Raw genomic sequence first — 17,595 nt, forward strand, 5'->3', positions numbered from 1 at the left:
CTTTGAGTTCCAGTTCTGAGAGCTTGAAGCATTAAAATCCATCTTCCCCACGGTGCACTGAATCGCACTAAGAACCTAGGCTCTAGATGGCCGTTAAACATGTGCCGATTTGGCGAGACCATCTGCAAAGTTCGATTGGTGTGCACCTATGTGTGAGTGTGTCTGTGTGTGTGTGAGCCTTCGCTTAACGAAACTGATCCCATTCGTGGGCAAGCCAACGGTGCGATCTCGGAACAAAACCCTCCCCAAAACCCATTCCCGCGCGGCAGTGTGCGGACTGACCAGTGAAAGGTGACATCCCGGGAGACGCAGAAATCCCCCTTGATGCAGGAAATACTTAACGGTAACGTGGCTGCCCTCTGTATCGCGATGGTGCGATGGTGATAACGGGTGTAATTTATAATTCCATTTGTTGGTGGTGTGACGGTGGTGGCTGTGCTGCTGCAGCAAGTCCATTGGACTGCATCCCGAGTGCACTCACGTTCCGTTTCGTCACTCCGGGGTGCTGCTCCGGGCGATCGCATGTCCAGCGACGGAAGTGCAGCGTTGGGCTGCTTTGCGTAGGCTTTCGGGTGGGCGTGTGTCTGTGCGTGCGGATAATGGTGAGTCATGCGGGTGTGTGCACGTCAACCCGGATAAGATGGTGAGCTTGCGGGGTGCTCTAGCTCACCCCGGGAAACGCCTGAATTCGCGTTGCAGTGATCTATATTGCAAGTCTTCCAAGGGAACAAGTCTTTCTGACACGAGCGCGGGACATTATTGAGCATCGTAAATAGTTTCGACACGAGTTCAGTGTATAAGGGGAGATTCCTATCCATTTTGAGGACCTGCCATTCCTTCAAAATTTACATTGGTTCTTTTCTTTTTCTATGGTACATCAAGACATTGCATTTGATCACACTTTCCATGCATTCTTCACGTCTCTTCACGTCTCAGTGGAGAATGACATTTCAACCTTCACCACAAGCCTCGTACACGCTGGCGGGGGTTATTGGCTATCGGTCATATCTGACCTTTTTTTTCGGCAGCACCTAGATAAGATAAGACGTCGCGTAGCTTCATGCAGACTAGTACTCGGTAAGGTTCGCAGATTCTGTCCCCATGGCATTGCAAGGTGTGCAAATTTGTTATTGTTGTGGTCATTTTTTCAAAACCGTTGCAGACATTACGCCTGCTGGCTGGCCGATGTTAGGGGTTTGCGTTCTTGCTAGTTGCCTAAAGAAATAAATGTATTATGTAAACAAACTTTAGTATTCCTAGGGCCAACCGTGTCGAGCTAAGGACTTAAAAAGGTGTAATGCCAATACATCTGTAGCTTATTCTTGGTTAGAGATAAACACGGACTTTGTCTTGTTTGTTCATACGTTTGCGATGAACTGCTGGTCAGTTTTAAGCAAAGATATGATTATGAGTCATGTAATGTAAATTTGATTAGATACATTGAAAAGCTCTTTGAAATTGTGTGGAATTGTATTTCTGAAGATTATCTCTTGGACTTTTTGAATTGTGTTTTATGATCTTCTAAATCGCGTATTGATTCCTCAAATCTGCTTCAGAAGTTTTATGGTTGATATTGAAATTCTTTATCCACCAAAATCTCGTACCACAAAAATTCACTTTCTACTGCACAACTTTACCGAAACCGCTCGAACCGAACGGCACTTCCGCGCCCGGGAAGGCCACACCGGGACATTATTCGCAGAAAGTGCACCTCCCCACCCCCCTCCACCCTCCCCCAAGCGACAAACTAAGTGATGAAGAGTGGTGGTTACAACTACAAAAAAAAATCGTACATTAATTTCCCATTATGATAAAAACTTCATCAAAAATCATCCAGCGTGCGCTCAAAATGCGTCGTTAATGCGTTACTCCATCCGTGACCATTCGGGTAACGTGTTTCCTTTTTGTTTTGTTATTGCAACCTTTTTTTTTGCGCAAAAACCCCATATCGTCCTTTCCCGCTCTCGCGCGCGGGGGGAGGTTTTGTGCCAGTGGTGCAAACTTTATTACTTTTTATTTGACTCACGCTTACCAGCCAGCATACCATTCGGTGCAGTTTTTATACGCGTTCGTTGTTCGTTATTTTCGGGCGTACATTTTTATTGCACCCTGTGGCAATGCTGGGACTTCCAAATTGGGACCAGCCCCTCGATTGTGTGTAGGTTCGCGTTTTTCTTCTCGTTTTTGGAAACTACATTTCTGCACAGTTTCTGTGGTAACTTTATTAGCTATTTGCGATTTGCATTGGCAAGCGGGTGGCGAAGTGGAGTGGATCGAAGCGGGTGGAGCGTTTGTGGTGGGGCTTAAAAGTGCATGTTCGCGGATTGGTGGTATGGGCGACAGCCTGATTTGCTGCAATCCGAGGGAAAGGGTTGTGTTGCGGGGAGGAGCAATATTGAAGGCTCTGTAAGGCTCTTAACACGACAAGTAATGATCAATATTTTGTAGCAAGTAAATTGTGCAGTTCGCGCATTGATTTGTATCGTTCGTTGTTTTGGAGGTTTTTACTTACCGTTGCGTGAACAATCAATTATTTTTTGTTATCGTTTATTTAATCATTTAAAGCATCATTTTTATATTTTTGTTTTTTATCCACTTTCAATGTATCAATTTAGGTTTCAATTTTTGTAATTTATTTTTTATTATTGATGTCATAAATCGAATGAAATAAGTCATAAAAGGAGACAAAATAAACAGAACAAATGAAATATTTAAAACATGAAACAAAGCAATGCAATAAATGCTTGCAGAAAAAGCATTAAAATAAACATTACAAACAAAATATAATGATAAATAAATCAATTAATCGATTGGGTAATTATAAAAATAGTTTTATTATTAATTCATTTATCGTGTGTTAGTTTAAGCACTTCAAGAAGAAAAAAACTGCAGAACAAGTCTCAGATACTTTCCTCATTGATTGGGCAAACATAAGCTGAAACTATGCTCTCCACTATTGGCTGCAATCTCAATCACAAATCCCAAATGACCCCGACAAAAAGGGCACTCCACCGTGCATTGCATTGCATACTTTGCTCTCCGATGCATCCGACCACAATGACATTGCGCTCCTTAGCGAAACACACAAACCGTCGTCTGCTGCATCATCGTCTCCTGTGCACACTTGAATGCCATAAAATTCACGTCAATCAACGATTTTTGCAAATTTAGTCCCAAAAATTTAAAAACCTCTGCCCCTTCCAATCACTACTTGAAAGAGTCTGCATCGGTGTGAGTATAGTCGGTGCTGTGGTGTGTTAGTGTGATGGATACGAAATGCTTTTAAGCTGCATTTTTTTCACACACAAAAAAATGCTTACAACTCACTCACTCACAATCACACACACACACACATGAGTGTGTGATGCACTCGATACCGTGGAGTGTATCGTTTGAAATTTCATCAGTTTCGGTGATTGAATTGTCCATCGGCGTAGAATTATGTGAGTGGGGGAGAGTTTATTGTGTTTTATTCCTTTTTCTTCCCTTGTGAGGCCTCAGCAAGGCCCACACTCTGCAGAATGCAACCCATTGCTTTATCAATGCTTCTTTTTCGGGATTTCAGCTTGTGATAAAATTTTCCGATACGGAAATTTCCAATTTTCAACCAATAGCGTGCGTGTGAAGGTAGATCCAGCCAAATGCTTTGCCAATATGAAGGTAGAAATATTTTTGATGGCTTTTACCTGGCAGTATCGTAGGTTGGATTTTTTCTCTCATTGTTACTGCTTCAAAAGAATGAGAATTGAAAGCATTACACAACTTGTAGCATTTTTTTAGTTCTCGTCGTTTTCTGTAAATTCATAATTAATTAAATTTCGATGCAGTAACTGAATCAATTCCAGTTGCGCGTTCACATTTCACTTTGATGCAATATTGGGCTGTACAAGGAAAGCGTACAAGCGTTTTATTGTGCCTGTGGTTAATCAACATCATCAGACACTTTCGGTTGATTATTGTGCCTGTGGGCTCGTTAATGAATAATTTTTCATAATGATATTCATATTTTTATCAAATATTATGAATTATTGGTATTGCTAATATTGGCATCTCATTATTCGTTAAACAAATTTTATTTCTTCTTCTTCTACTACTTCTTCTTTTATTCTTTAAACCCATTTAAGTTCTTACTGCCCGAGTTTTTGAATCTACTTTTTTCATTTACTTTTGCTACGTTAAATTTAATTAACAACAGTTCAAAATTCAACATCAACATAAAACTTCAATGCTAAAAACATACATTAATAAAACTCCTCAATGTTATTGCTGAAACCAACATACTAATAGAACATAATGTTAAATTAGTTCTCCAAATTGTGACAGCATCCAATAAAATACATACACAGTCACACAAATCGATACATAATCAGTTTGCGAATATCACCGCTCACTCAGATCTTGTTTGTGCGTGCCTGTACGCGATGTAGCGACCGATGCGCATAGTTCCGCTTGCGAATGCATCCGCGATCATCTCGCGATGGGTACAATTTTGCGCAACATCGCAGTTGCGAGGAGCAATATTGATTTTTCTGTCGGATGCACTTTATGTTCGCGTGTGAGTTGGGGAGAACGAGGAGAGGGGGAAAGGAGAGGCCAGTGGAGAAAGGGGAAGGAGGAGAACAAAAAGCCGTCCCTTGTCGATGGCCGGCCACCGGGAAACTTGTACAAAATATTTTGAACGAATTTCTCTCGTTTTCGTGCAGATTTTTGCCGAGTTGGTTTGTTTGCGTTTTTTTTTTTTGTTTGGTTGTTGTTGTTGCATTCCGCGTGTGAAGGGCTTCAGTTCATTTTCGGTCGAGTGTGTGTGTACCTGTACCTGTCACTGCATCCGACATCACCAATAATGTATTTTAACGGATGGACAAAGGAAGGCTTTCGTGTTAGCGTGGTGGGAGGGATGCGTTATCGAGAAATACACACAATGCGTCAGTGCTGCAGATCCTTTCTACCTGAACTGCCTTCGCAGGGTGCGGGTGAGGGGGAGCGAATTCTGAAGGCTGCACATCGGAAGCTAGATAAGTGAAGCAAACGTCACACATGCACACAAAAACCGAAAAAAAAGAAAAACGACTTTAATCAGTGTCCATCAACTCGCACCGGACGCCCAGCGCACACATGGCTCAACCCGGCTCACCCTTATTATTGCATTTGCCCACGATTATGCGTTATGCGTTCACGTGCACCCAAAACGCTGCCCTGTGTCGCACAGGCACTTATGTACTTTGTGCGTATGTATGTACAACCATGCAGGGTGCGGGCTTTTAAAATGCGTAAAGTGAGCGAGCGCGAGATGCTACCGCTGGATGCAATAATGCACATCAGTAGCCTGCACTGTTTGGTCCTTGCTTCCACCAAACACATACACACACACACACACATTCTGTACAAACAGGGCGGTGTCACGCAGGAACAGGCTACGTATGATTGCGTGCGATAATGATGTGCATTGTGCATTTTAATGTTTAATTGAAAAACTCTATGCACCACACAACAGCACTGTCTGGTAGAGGGGCTGGAAAGGACATCGTTTTTGGGGAGGGGAGGGGGGAGAGTCCACAGGTCCATTGTGTCCGGGTGATAAGCAGAAATTAAAGAATTTGCGTCCTTTTTATCCCAAAAAATAATTTGCTTTCTCTCTTTCTCTGCTCGATTAATACGGAAGCAAAATGGAAAAAAACTTGGGGTGAGCATTTTGGGGGAGGGGGGGGGGGGTTCGGGGAAAAATCACCAGCTTAATGGAAACTGTGGTCCTTGTTTCGGTTCGACGCTTCACCTCTCACACCCACAGCCACACTTCGTTTCGTATGTAAATTAGTGTTGGAAATTTAAAAAAAAAATCCACCCAACAAAAAGGCGCTGAAAGCGGAAACAGACAAACCCGTGTAAACATACATACACATAAAGGCAGCCGAAATGTACTCCAGAACCGGCACTGACTGCACATAAAATGAAGTAGCTACTTTTTTCGTTCTTCGCTGCACTTATTATATGTTTGGGTGGGATTTTATAATGAACCCAACTCAATTATTATTCGGTAGCTGTTTTCCACCCCCATCCAGCCTTTTTTTTTGCTGTGTGTAAGCTGAAGCACACAGCATAAAGAGCCAATTTTGCATTTATGTTTTCCGATGTGCACCACTATCTGTTTGTGCACACTCAATTCGATCAATGCATTGGTTTTTTTTCTGTACTTTTATCTTTTATGTGTTAATATCCGATCGATTTTTGCTTTTTTGGTTGGGATCTTTTAGACAAAAATGCATTTCATACGTATAATGAACATTGTACTCCCTTTATGCGAGGCAACTGAGAACATAATTAGTCGGATAATGGAACATAATGAATTTCCTTTATTTTTACAGTAAATGCATTTATTTATAAATATTCTTTAATATGAAAAGTGTGTTGCTGTTTACAAAACAAACACAGCACTGTTTACCACCAGCCAGCCATCTTTGACTGCTTTCTTTGTTCGTGATTTGATGCAAAGTACAAAAATCAAAATAATAAATCTGTAAACCAGGCTGGCTCGAACAAAGGGGACAAGCAAGCGGACGATATACTTCGTCATTTGAAGGAAATCATTTGCAAGAAAGACAGAGTCGTACGAACAAAAAAAAAAACGAACTACCGACAAAAACAACTACGCAGCATGTCGGCTGCTGCAATAGGAAATGTGTGCCTGTGCCTGCATCTGCAGTTCACATGGTTTTATACGCGTGGATGTGCGACAACCAGCCGCTCCCGGTGTAGATCATTCACGTTCGTATTTATCTTTGTTTGGTCATCCACATCCCACATTTCCTTCACGAGGCACGAGACGGTGAGAAATGCACGGGTTTTTTTCCCCCCGTTTTTCCGACGACGCGCAACAAAGAAACTGAAAGTGCAACCTTTCGTCGCAAGGGTGAAAGGAAAATCGCGTCTTCGATAATGTTGTCTTTTGGTTTTTGTTGTTCTGTTTCTACGGGTTTAATTCTCATTTTGAGGCCGTTCGTAAATATAAAATGTGCTCTTGAATGAACTACGGTAGCAGGGCAATGGGAGGGAGCAAAAGTAAAAGAATGTATTAATTTAAACCTTCTGCCAGGCGTTGTTCCACGACCTAGCAGTGTAGTATCAGTTGTTTTAGTATAATTTTGTATTTAAACTTTTTGTTTTTTCCGATCAGAATGTGAAATGTGTCTTCATATCACACCAATAAGAAATATCTTTACCATTTGGTTACTCTCAATCAAAGAAAATAGTTTGAAAAGTGTAAACGAAGAACACTATTTAAAGATGTGACAATGATGAATTGTTTTAAACTTTTGGGCAAGAGTTACGTGTCTTAACTCGGTATCTACACCTAGAACATAACCTAGACTGTTTTGTATCATCTTCTTCTATCTGTTCTCTTTCCTTTTCTTCTTCTTGGCATAGACCATTGTAGGCATATCTGACTTATATTTAACTTACTATATTAATAAGTACATACTATGAATTAGTGATGGGTAAAGTTGGCAATAATTCGGATTCGACTCCAATCCTACCCCGAAAATGTCTGAACCGGCTTCGTCCACACAGCATTCTCTAGAGCCGTTAGGAATGGTTTGAAGTCCTCTGGAAACATCTGGAGTTGTCTGGAGTCGAAGTCATCTGGAGTCGACCGGAGTCATTTTGAGTCGTCTGAAGACACCCGGAATCGTCCAGAGTCATCCGGAATCGTACGGAGGTGTTTGGAGTTGCCTGAAGTCGCACGGAGTCGTCGGAAGTCGTCCGAAATCGGCCAGAGTCGCCTGAAGTCGTCAGGAATCACCCGCAGTCTGAAGTCATCCGGAATCTTCAGTCACCCGGAGTTGGAGTCGTCACCCGGAGTTGGAGTCGTTCAGAGTAATCCAGAGTCGTCCGGAGTCGTCCAGAGTAGTTCGGAGTCAGCTGGATTCGGACGGAGTCTGAGTCGTCCGGAGTTGGAGTCATCCGGAGTTGGAGTCGTCCGGATTTGGAGTCGTCCAGAGTTATCCAGAATCGGAGTCGGAAAATAAAAGCTTGAATACAAAAACATTGCACCGGCCATCTCCTGCCTACTCCGAATGACTCTGACTCCGGAAGATTCTGGACGATTCCGGATGACTTAGGAGGATCTTGACTGCGGACGATTCTGGACGACTCCAGACAACTTCGGTCTACTCCGGGCGACTCTAGGCGGCTCCGGACGACTCTAGGCGACTCCGAACGACTTCGAGCGGAACTAGTGATTCCGATTTTGCTGGAGTCGAAATAGGACTAACAATAGTCGGGATTGGATCACAGTCGTGAGTGCGCTTCAGAGAGCACAAACCACTAATATTCATGTTAATTCAGCAAGAATGCTCGCGGATGGGAATTGAACACTGTCAGATGCCAATGCGTCTACACATTGGACCATCGGCCTCCCACATATTCAACATCGATGGAGGCTTCTTATTTGAATGTTTAATGAGAGAAACAAAAACATATTTGTTTTAAAAAAGTTCCTAATAATGCTTGAACGTTTGAAGTACAACAAAAACCCAAAAGGGTAATGCTGGTAGTATTTTTCGCTTCTATTTGTACATAAAGAAGCGAAACAAAATTTCGAACCCTTGGCAAACGCCTACAGTGCCCGGAAAAACCATCCAATTTTCTCATTTGATTATTTCCAATATGTACAATTCACCGTGATCGAACTTTGTTTTTTATATTCGGCACCGTTTGAACCGTTCCTTGCTCGCACTGTTCTGCTGGGCCGGGCCGCCGGTACAACCTTTTGACCTACGCCTCCGCCCGGCTTCGCAAACCAATAGTAAATGCAATCATGCAAGCGAAGCAAAAACACTCCGATCGAACGAGTTGGAGGCACTGGCGAGTTGCCTGTGTGTGCCCTTTTTTCCATTTAATACAAAACCGAAACAGAACTCCCAATCGATATTTTTCACTCCATACCCGTTTAGTACTCGGGATGAGAAGAAGGGTGGTTTAAAAATTTAACACCCCTCGTTCGAGTTTTTCCCCGTACCCACACACACACACCAACACATCCACCAGTAGCAGTAGTCAGTGGTCGAATCTGTCCAGCGCGAATAGGGCCCAGCATATATGTGCCGCACGTAGCGAGTACGCAGGAAGGTGAAACACAATTTAACAAAAAAAAAAGTGCGACATGAGGATAACGCAGCATCAGGTTAGGGGTGGCTTGACCGGGGAGCCCTATTTTTTCATTTACGATCCGATTTTTCGTTGCGCACTAAGGTCCCGGTCAGCAATTCGATGGACGAATCGCGGTGGTTTTGGTGGTTGGGCCCGGGACGGTGCGTTGGACAACGGACGCGGCACATACATACGCGAACGCATTTCGCGAATTTATCCCCTTCATGTTTGGTCGCTAGTGCCCGCACCTCCCACCCCCAACACCAATACTGTTGTGTTCGATTCTCTGGCGCTTTTCCTCTGTTTTATAATGAAAAATCCGTTTTCTATTCGCTTTTCTCTCTCTCTCTCCCTTTCTCTTTGCGCGTGGATTGTGATAAGCCTGAAAATATGTAGGCGAAAGGGGACCACGGTACGGTGGTCAGCGACGCAATTGTGGTGGGTCGCGTTTGATGATGGACATCATTATAATTTAAAACGAAATTTTAAATAAAGTGCCCCGTGCGTGATGCTCGGCACTCTCGCACCGCTGCCTGCATCGTCCTGCACTATGTACTTTCCCTCTCCTTCTCCTCAACCTCTTTGCTTCGATCCAATTAAGCATACTAATGAGACCTGCCACTGGGCGCGAGTGCGAGCAGGGGAATCGCGGTTTGTTTGGCACATCCCATGCATGCAACTCTATGGCGGGACATTTTTGGAAACGCGCGAGGGAAAAAGAATGAGTTTTGCTGGGGGAAATCATCCTCATCAGCGTTTAAATCAGTTACTCGAGAGTGTGCGTTTGTTGTGTCTATATGTGTGTGAGAAGGACGCTGACCGGTGGGTAGTGAGACGATATCGTTGGATATACAGGACAATCACTCCCCCAGTCCCCCGTTCAATCGAAAGGATTAACTATACAGGCACACCACGAATGAGCGAGAGATAGAAAGAGAGAGACAGACAGAGACAGTGCGAAAGCGAGTGAGAGAAAAAGTGCGCACTGAATAACAGCAAGCGAAAGGATTTCACATAATAATGTCCCAACGATGTCCTCCTGCACCTGGCCCGGGCTCTGGGAGCGGCAGGACACATTTTCCTGCTGCGCGGGGAAATAAGCGCGAAAGCGCGCGTAAATATGTATACCCACACACGTGCACAGGGTATTTTGTTGTTCGGGATGAAGGGGACAGAACGTGCTGTTTGATGCGTACAGCAAGAGGCGTATTGAATAATGCTGAAAAATAGTTGAAATAAAAAGAGCAGGTCCAGCCAAGCATACACATACATACGAACTGAAGGCGGTTTGTGGGTGGTCGAGAATTTTATATTGAGCTTATTTTTAATTATTCAGTTTCGAGTTCGAATTTAGTATTGAGAATATGTATTTTTAATCTGTTTTGCGTATTTTATTTGATATTTTCCATAATTCACCCTATTTGGTGTTACGCATTTTGTTAGACTAATTACTATCATTTCCTTTAATTATTATTGTTTAATAATTAATTCTGATTTTATTTATTCTGAATTAATTCTGATCCCTTTTATTCTTTAAATGAATGAGCGTATTATACTGTTTTAATTACATTTCTTGCCTGTTCCAGTGATCTATTTCCTTAATTACTTGAATTTGTTACGAAGAAAACTCGAAAGTTTAGTAACTTCTATTTACATTCATTTTGTCTTTCTAGATTTCGGTTCCTTTTTCCCTTTTCCAACTATCATTTGCTTGAAGCAAACTTTTTAATGAATTTGTTTGTTTTTCTTCTACAGTTTTACTAACTTTATTTGCGTTTCATTACCTTCTGAAACAACAAATACCTTTTAACTATTAATTTTGCTGTTGATTTTTTCATAATATGATTTCTATGATTTCTATATTCTGTTTGTTATGTTGTCTGTCCACTTTGCATTGATTCGTTTCTTATCAAGATGAAGTGTTCTATAGTTATTTATTCGTACTTTGCCATTGTCAATTTTGTCTTCTTTTCCTTACAATTATTCTATTAATGTACTACTTCTAAACTGTTTTGCATTAATGTAGTTACATTTTTTTGTAGAAAGACCTTATTTAACTGTTTTTTTTGTTGTTTTTTATTATTCAACATGCACCAACTGTATTTTAAGTAATTTCTAATTGGTTTATTCTCATATGAATAAATTTTTAAGGTTAAGGTTAAAGTTAAGGTTAGTGGTGTCAATGGAAATTTGATATTCTTATCAAATAAGTCATAGTTCATATTCATGTTTATATTTTAATTAATAAATGTATGATAATATTGTATGACATTTTGTACATATTTACCAAAGAGTATCACGTTTTAGAACGTTTGAGGTTTGGGAATGATAGTGCACGTGGCTGTGTTTGCTACCATACAACGAACAAATAATGTTCAGGTCATAAATTATTTGTAAAACATGTAGGAAAATGCATGTTGCGTTCATAATTACTTTGAAAATGTTACTTGATTTCCCATAAGTTGATAAAATTATCTAATTTGAATTTGAATTCTATATTTATTTTCAGATAATTTACATGATTACAAATAAATAAGTAAAATAAAGATGTCCAATAGGTTATTCTCGAGCGTTGAAAGCACACAATTCTAACTAAAGTGTATCAGAATTTTGATCTCTTACACTAAATCTAAATTTATGAACAAGTGACGCTTTCCATCTCCCATCCTAAATCAAGTGTGGAGCGTCTAACGGTCCTCACCTCACACGCCCGTAAAGCACAAGGTCACGCGCTTGCCGGTTTGTCAGTTTTCAGTGCGGCTGAATTTAGGATGGAAGGAAAAAAAAGGCCAACCAACCATCCCAGAATAGGCTAAAGCCTGGGCTGGGGTTTAGGCCACCCTGCCCACTGCTTCCGAGCCTAAAGTTTACAGCAGCGCGAATTCACCACCATCACAAGTTAGTTGATTTTATGACACGAATTTAGTTCGAAAATTTTATGAACTCTCTTTCGCTCTCTCACTGAAGGAGCGGTGAATGAGAAGAAGAAGAAAAAAAACGTACCCACTTTACTTTACCCTCTGCTCACGTGCACCCTGGGGTTGTGTGAGAAAAAATTGGAAATTGAAGCAGCGCTAGGACCCGACCCCCGGCCACTAAACTGCAATGATAATGTACGAAACCTTTCTTGTCTTTTATTTTCATTATTTTTTTTAGTTTCTTCAAAGCTTTTTCGACCAAGTAGCAGCCGAGGACTGTTTGTCTAACAGGTTTGTGTCCCTCTACCCCACCGGGAATGGGTGGTAACACGCTTGTCCTTGAGATAGAACACACATCGCCGTCGCCGGTCGCTAACAAGAAGCATTCCTTTATTTCTTGCAACAATTTTTATTACGCAAATTGTTAAAGAAACTCATCCACGCAAAACGGGACCAGGAGATCCCAGATCGGCTCGGGAGTTGGAATTATATTTGTATTTTCGCACAAAAGTAGGAGAGAGAGAGAGATAAAACAAAAAAAGAAGAAGTCACAAAAAATCAGCCACAGAAAAAAGCGCCCTACCACACCCAACCATTGCTAGGGCTAATAAAATAAAGGCAGCAAAGAAAAAAAACAGGGGGAGGGGGGGGGGAAAGAAGGTGAACATGGGAGCAAACCCCACTCCCACACACACGGACATTTTACCAACGTGAGTGCGTGTGCGAGAAAGGGAGAATCTGCAAACCCTCCCCGTCTCCATCGGGAAAAAAGGGCCTTTTACAGAGTTTTCCGAGTGCGTAGGTTGTGGAAACCAGTTTGCCCGGCTCGGTCTCCCCCCCTCCCCCCGGCCTCCCGGCGAAAAAGGAGGACGAGACAGAGTTCAGCGGGGGGTGGGAGCGGATGGGGATGAAGGATGTTGGAGCAATAAAATGCACCTAGCTAGCGTCGTCGTGGTCGTGGTGTGTGCGACCGGCCCTCCGATGTCTGGTTTGTGGTTGTGTGAGCGACGGCGGATGGATTTAACCGAAAATATAAAAAAGGGGGTGGAAAAAAAATGAGAGAGACTGAGAGTGAAAAACGAAAAAAAAGTCACACAGGCACACACACACAATCACCGAGAGCAAAAAGAGAGCCTGATCAAATCCAGCGTTGAAACATATGAAAAGTTTTATATAGGTTGGGCAGCAAAAAAAAAATCCCCCGCCCAGCTACACCTCCCCCTTTTTCTCCCCTCCCCAATGCAAGCAAATTTTTCGACCGATTCAAATAAGAGCTGCTTTACCGTCTATTAGTCTGGACGGACGATTAAATGAAAACTGTCAGCCAGTACAGAGGCCTACCCCGGTCTCGTCACACGCATATCCTCCACCTCCACGCCGCATTCGGGCCCTTTCGCATATACTAAACATAATGGGAGCGATCTGCTGGTGTGGGTGCTGCCGCTCGCTGGCCGTTCTTTGTGCTTCGACGCATTTGAATGTGCGAAAAAATTAATGCGAAAAAATTGCACACCATATTTTTATCTCTTTTCGGCCTGGACTGGGAAAAATACTCGACACACACGCACACACACACATGCTAACGGTGGAAAATTTTATCGGAAAAGTCGCGGCCCACTGTGGTGGTGCTTTCGGATCGCGGCCGGTCATCGATTTATGTACAAGCTGGATTTTGGGCCCTTTTTTCCGCCCTTTTTTTTGCTGTCCTCTTCTTTTCCACCCAATGGTAATGGAAAATGCAGGAAAATTTGTGAAATATAATATTGTGGATGCAGTTTTTTTTCTTTTTAGGGAATTTTCCATTGCGTGTGGAGCATGGCTCTCTTTCTCTCATGTTGAAACCAAAAAAAACAGAGAAGTTGGTGTGAGTGAATTCTTTTTATTCCATCGCACTTACACTTACGCAGAAGTAGGATTTTTTTTGTTGATTGGGAATATTTTTTTAAAGAATATATTTTAATCATTGACAGTAATGGACAGCAAAACTAAACGTGCGTGTGTATGTGTCGGCAATTTTCTCTTTGCAAATCCAACTAGAAAAGCATCTTCATTATCTATTGGAGTTTTGAAAACTTGCCCAAAAATAAAAATAAAAGACAGCTACCATATTTGGAAAAATGTTTCGAGCTCACCAGGGTCGATCACCATCATCACCACCATCACCACCATTCCCGTACGGCAATGTTCATTTGGATTCATCACATTACAGATTTTTGTTTTCTCTCTCTCTCTCTCCCTTTTCCGTCCATGCTTCAATGTAGATGTGTTTGGGGGAATTTTTTTTCGCGCTCACAGCTCCATGCTCTCTGGTATGTTTTTTTTTCTCTTCTCTCACTCTTTCATCCCCTCCCCGATTTCACACACAGACGCAGACACACGCTGACATTGAATTTTTTCGGAAAAACTCAATTCGGTGTGTGGTGCAAAATGGTTCGAGAAGCTCTTTCTTGGTGATCAGTTTGTGATTTAACTTGCGGAGTAGACAAAGGTTTGAACTGTCAAAAATTGAGAATTTTTAAAATTACTTCAAAATGGTTTGATGTTTGGTTCGTGCTTTGGCCACGAGTTGACCACGAATAAAAGAAGGTCAATGCTTCGGGTGAACCACTTCCTTGTGAAGCTTCCAGTCCAGGTGCGGCAGTTTCTTTTCTCTTTCCATGGCAGAAGTTTTCCAAAAAAAAAAGAAAACTCCGAGAATGGAACGGAAAATTTGCTAAATTTCGAAAAAAAAAATTTTCCAGAGAGTTAGACCTTGAGCTACAGCGAGAGAGAGAGAGAGAGAGAGCGAACGGGATGCACCTTTGTTGAAGGACTTTTTTTTGTTTCTCTCTATACAGCATAGCTGTTTTCCACCGCGCGGTACCACGGCAACGGTTCGCGAACACGCCAAAAACAACATTGCAGTTTTATTTTACCATTTTTTCGTGGCTCTGAGGAGAAGCGGGCGGAAGGAGCTGTTTCCTCCATTTCTGTCTGTCAGTGTGTTGGTGCCCAGGCTAGGGGAAAAATCGCGTCGATTTAGTAGAATAAAAAAGAATGCGCGCTCCGTTTCGTTTTTTTCCCCCAATATATGCAACATAAAAATTTGTGAGGAAAAAATCATACCACTCGCTCCATCTCTATCCCTCTTGTGGATACAGTTTTATCGCCCCGTTTGGTGGCTGTCATCCTCAACACATTCCCGCGTGTCCCAGACCTTCGGACGCGCGGACAAGCAACGGAACGTTGCGCATGGCAAGGACGAAAAAATGCAACCTGCTCCCGGTCCCATCCTTCATCGAGCCCGCCTCACGCGGGCAATTGGCGAAAAAAAGGCATTGGCATTTTTTGGGGAGAACTCTGGGCCCAAAAAACAAAAGTCCAACTATGTGATCTGTCAATGAGTTACCGAAGCAAACGGTTCACTCACGGTATCGATGAGAGTGTGTTGCGTCCGATATATAATATGCTTTTATGGAGGATCAAAACCAAAGCGTACGCTTCCAGGTTTTATGTAAAAGCAGCTGCTGCAAAAGCAAAATCTGATCAAAGTAATTTTAACCTTTAACTCTATGTGCTTCCTATCCTCCCCCCTTTTTTCCCTGTATGCACATGTATGTATGTGTGTGTGTGTGTTTGCTACTAGTTAATGTGTTTAATGTTTTCCTCACTATTTTCGTTTCGTTGCAGATGACGATAAATAAATGCTACCGATAATAACGTGAAACGGTAAGTCTGGCTGTACGGCGCGAAGCCCCCAATTCCCCCCCACGACACGTAATTGAAATGTTTTACAACACCATGGTTTTTTTTTTTTAATTTTTACCTACGCTTATTAACTATTGAGTTTAACCGCGTTTGATGCACCCCTTTGCGTCAAACGCCATTAACACCGCCGACTGGTTTGATTCAAAATTGTGTGTGTATGCGCACGACACGAAAGCAATTTTAATGAACATGTTGATTTAATGGCTTTGATTTGGTAAAATAATTAAGCATTCGATTGGTTGGAGTGTTATTAAAATTGATGCAAAAACCCCCAATCTCAACCCCAAGTGCTGCTGTTTAGTTTGTTGTTTATCGCTCTTTTGCTCATTTGATCGGGACGGTCACGTGGTACAGTCGTCAACTCGTACGACTCGACAACATTCCCGTCATGGATGGGTTCAAACCCCGAATGGATTGTGCCTCCATACTACGTAGGATTGATTATCATGCTTATGGGTAAAACCAGTAAGATACTGAAAGTCAGTCAATCCAATTAGAATGAAACCTTTTATTAGAAGAAGTAAAACCTTTTATCGTCAATGGTTGTTGTGCCAAAGAAGAAGAAGAAGAAGATGATGATTTGATAATAAATGTGGTCAATCAGTATTGGTGAGGGTCATCGTCATAAACACCTAAAATCTTTTTTTTTATTCAGTAAAAACGGTAAAAAAAAATATTGCTCATTGCAGGGTTTCCAACCATTTATTGGTTGTTTTTCGTATTTTTTTGGGGTTTCCTCATGATTTACTCATTGTTCCTTATATTTTTGGCTCATTTCCACAATTAATTGGTATCGTCCGGTTGGACATCAATACAATTGAACCAAAATGCTCTGGGTTACGCTTAATAATTGCTTTTTATTTTCAATTTTGGTGACGTCACAACCCGATAGAGATATACATAGGGTGGAATTAATATTATAAAATGTAACTCGTCTCAACCAAATGAGCTGGACAAATATGGGTAAAAATGAATGAGTAAATACAACAATAAGTGAATCAGTAAATAAATAAATTGGTAAATAAATAAATCTAGGAAACGAATAAAAACAATGGACTGTAACCAAAAAACTTCTGGAATCAACCAAAAAACTCTGGGAAATCCTGTAAAGACTATAGCATGTCGGTACTTTGCATAGGCTACTTTGCTATTCTTAAAAACGTGTACCGATGTAAACTATTAGATATACGCACAAACGACTGCGAATATTCAGTTCTAAAAATGCAAAAAAAAAAACAAAAAAACAAAACAAAGATTTAAACGTTCTTACCCAAACTGCAAATGCAAACGACCCCAAAGGAACATGTGCCTTCCGAGCAACGCATACACATGCACATTGCTGCTGTGCATATAATTGCTCTGCCAACTTCAAACACGCCGATTAGCACGTGTGTGACCCGATATCAAAACAACAAACTCTCTCCCTACTAGCACACATTAACTTTCCTTCGTTTGCCGGTTTTTGCCTTCGAATCGAACGTCTGCAGCTTGTTTTCTTTCAGCCACAAAAACCTCCCTCCCTACTACTCACGCCCAGCTCGGTGTGTTTCCCCTGCAAAACTTTACCATTTTTCCTCTCTGAGTGCTCGCCATATTTCCATGTGTGCACTACGCTCGCTCGCTCGCGATCTCACCGGCAATGTTTATCTTGGGGCCGTCTCAATAATTTTCTTACAAAAACACACACACACTTTCTAGCTCGGTGCTCACGGGGCTCAACGTTTTTGTCTCCCCCCATCGCCAGGGTTTCTCTCGCACGCTCAGGCGACTGCTCTCGCTCGAG

The 17,595-nt window shown here is 42.0% G+C and overlaps 1 protein-coding gene across 8 annotated transcripts in view; it reads left to right on the forward strand.

The window, feature by feature from the left end:
* LOC120902622 (zinc finger protein 497) overlaps positions 1–17,595 on the forward strand; it is a 55,489-nt gene that overhangs the window by 12,996 nt on the left and 24,898 nt on the right. For all 8 annotated transcript variants that reach the window (XM_040311492.1, XM_040311495.1, XM_040311493.1 and 5 more), the window contains exon 3: positions 15,735–15,773. The gene's annotated coding sequence lies outside the window, so the exon portion shown is untranslated. The remainder of the gene's footprint in view (positions 1–15,734; positions 15,774–17,595) is intronic.

The sequence above is a fragment of the Anopheles arabiensis genome, chromosome 3 (genome assembly GCF_016920715.1).
Source record: "Anopheles arabiensis isolate DONGOLA chromosome 3, AaraD3, whole genome shotgun sequence".
In the NCBI taxonomy this organism is placed as follows: Eukaryota; Metazoa; Arthropoda; class Insecta; order Diptera; family Culicidae; genus Anopheles; species Anopheles arabiensis.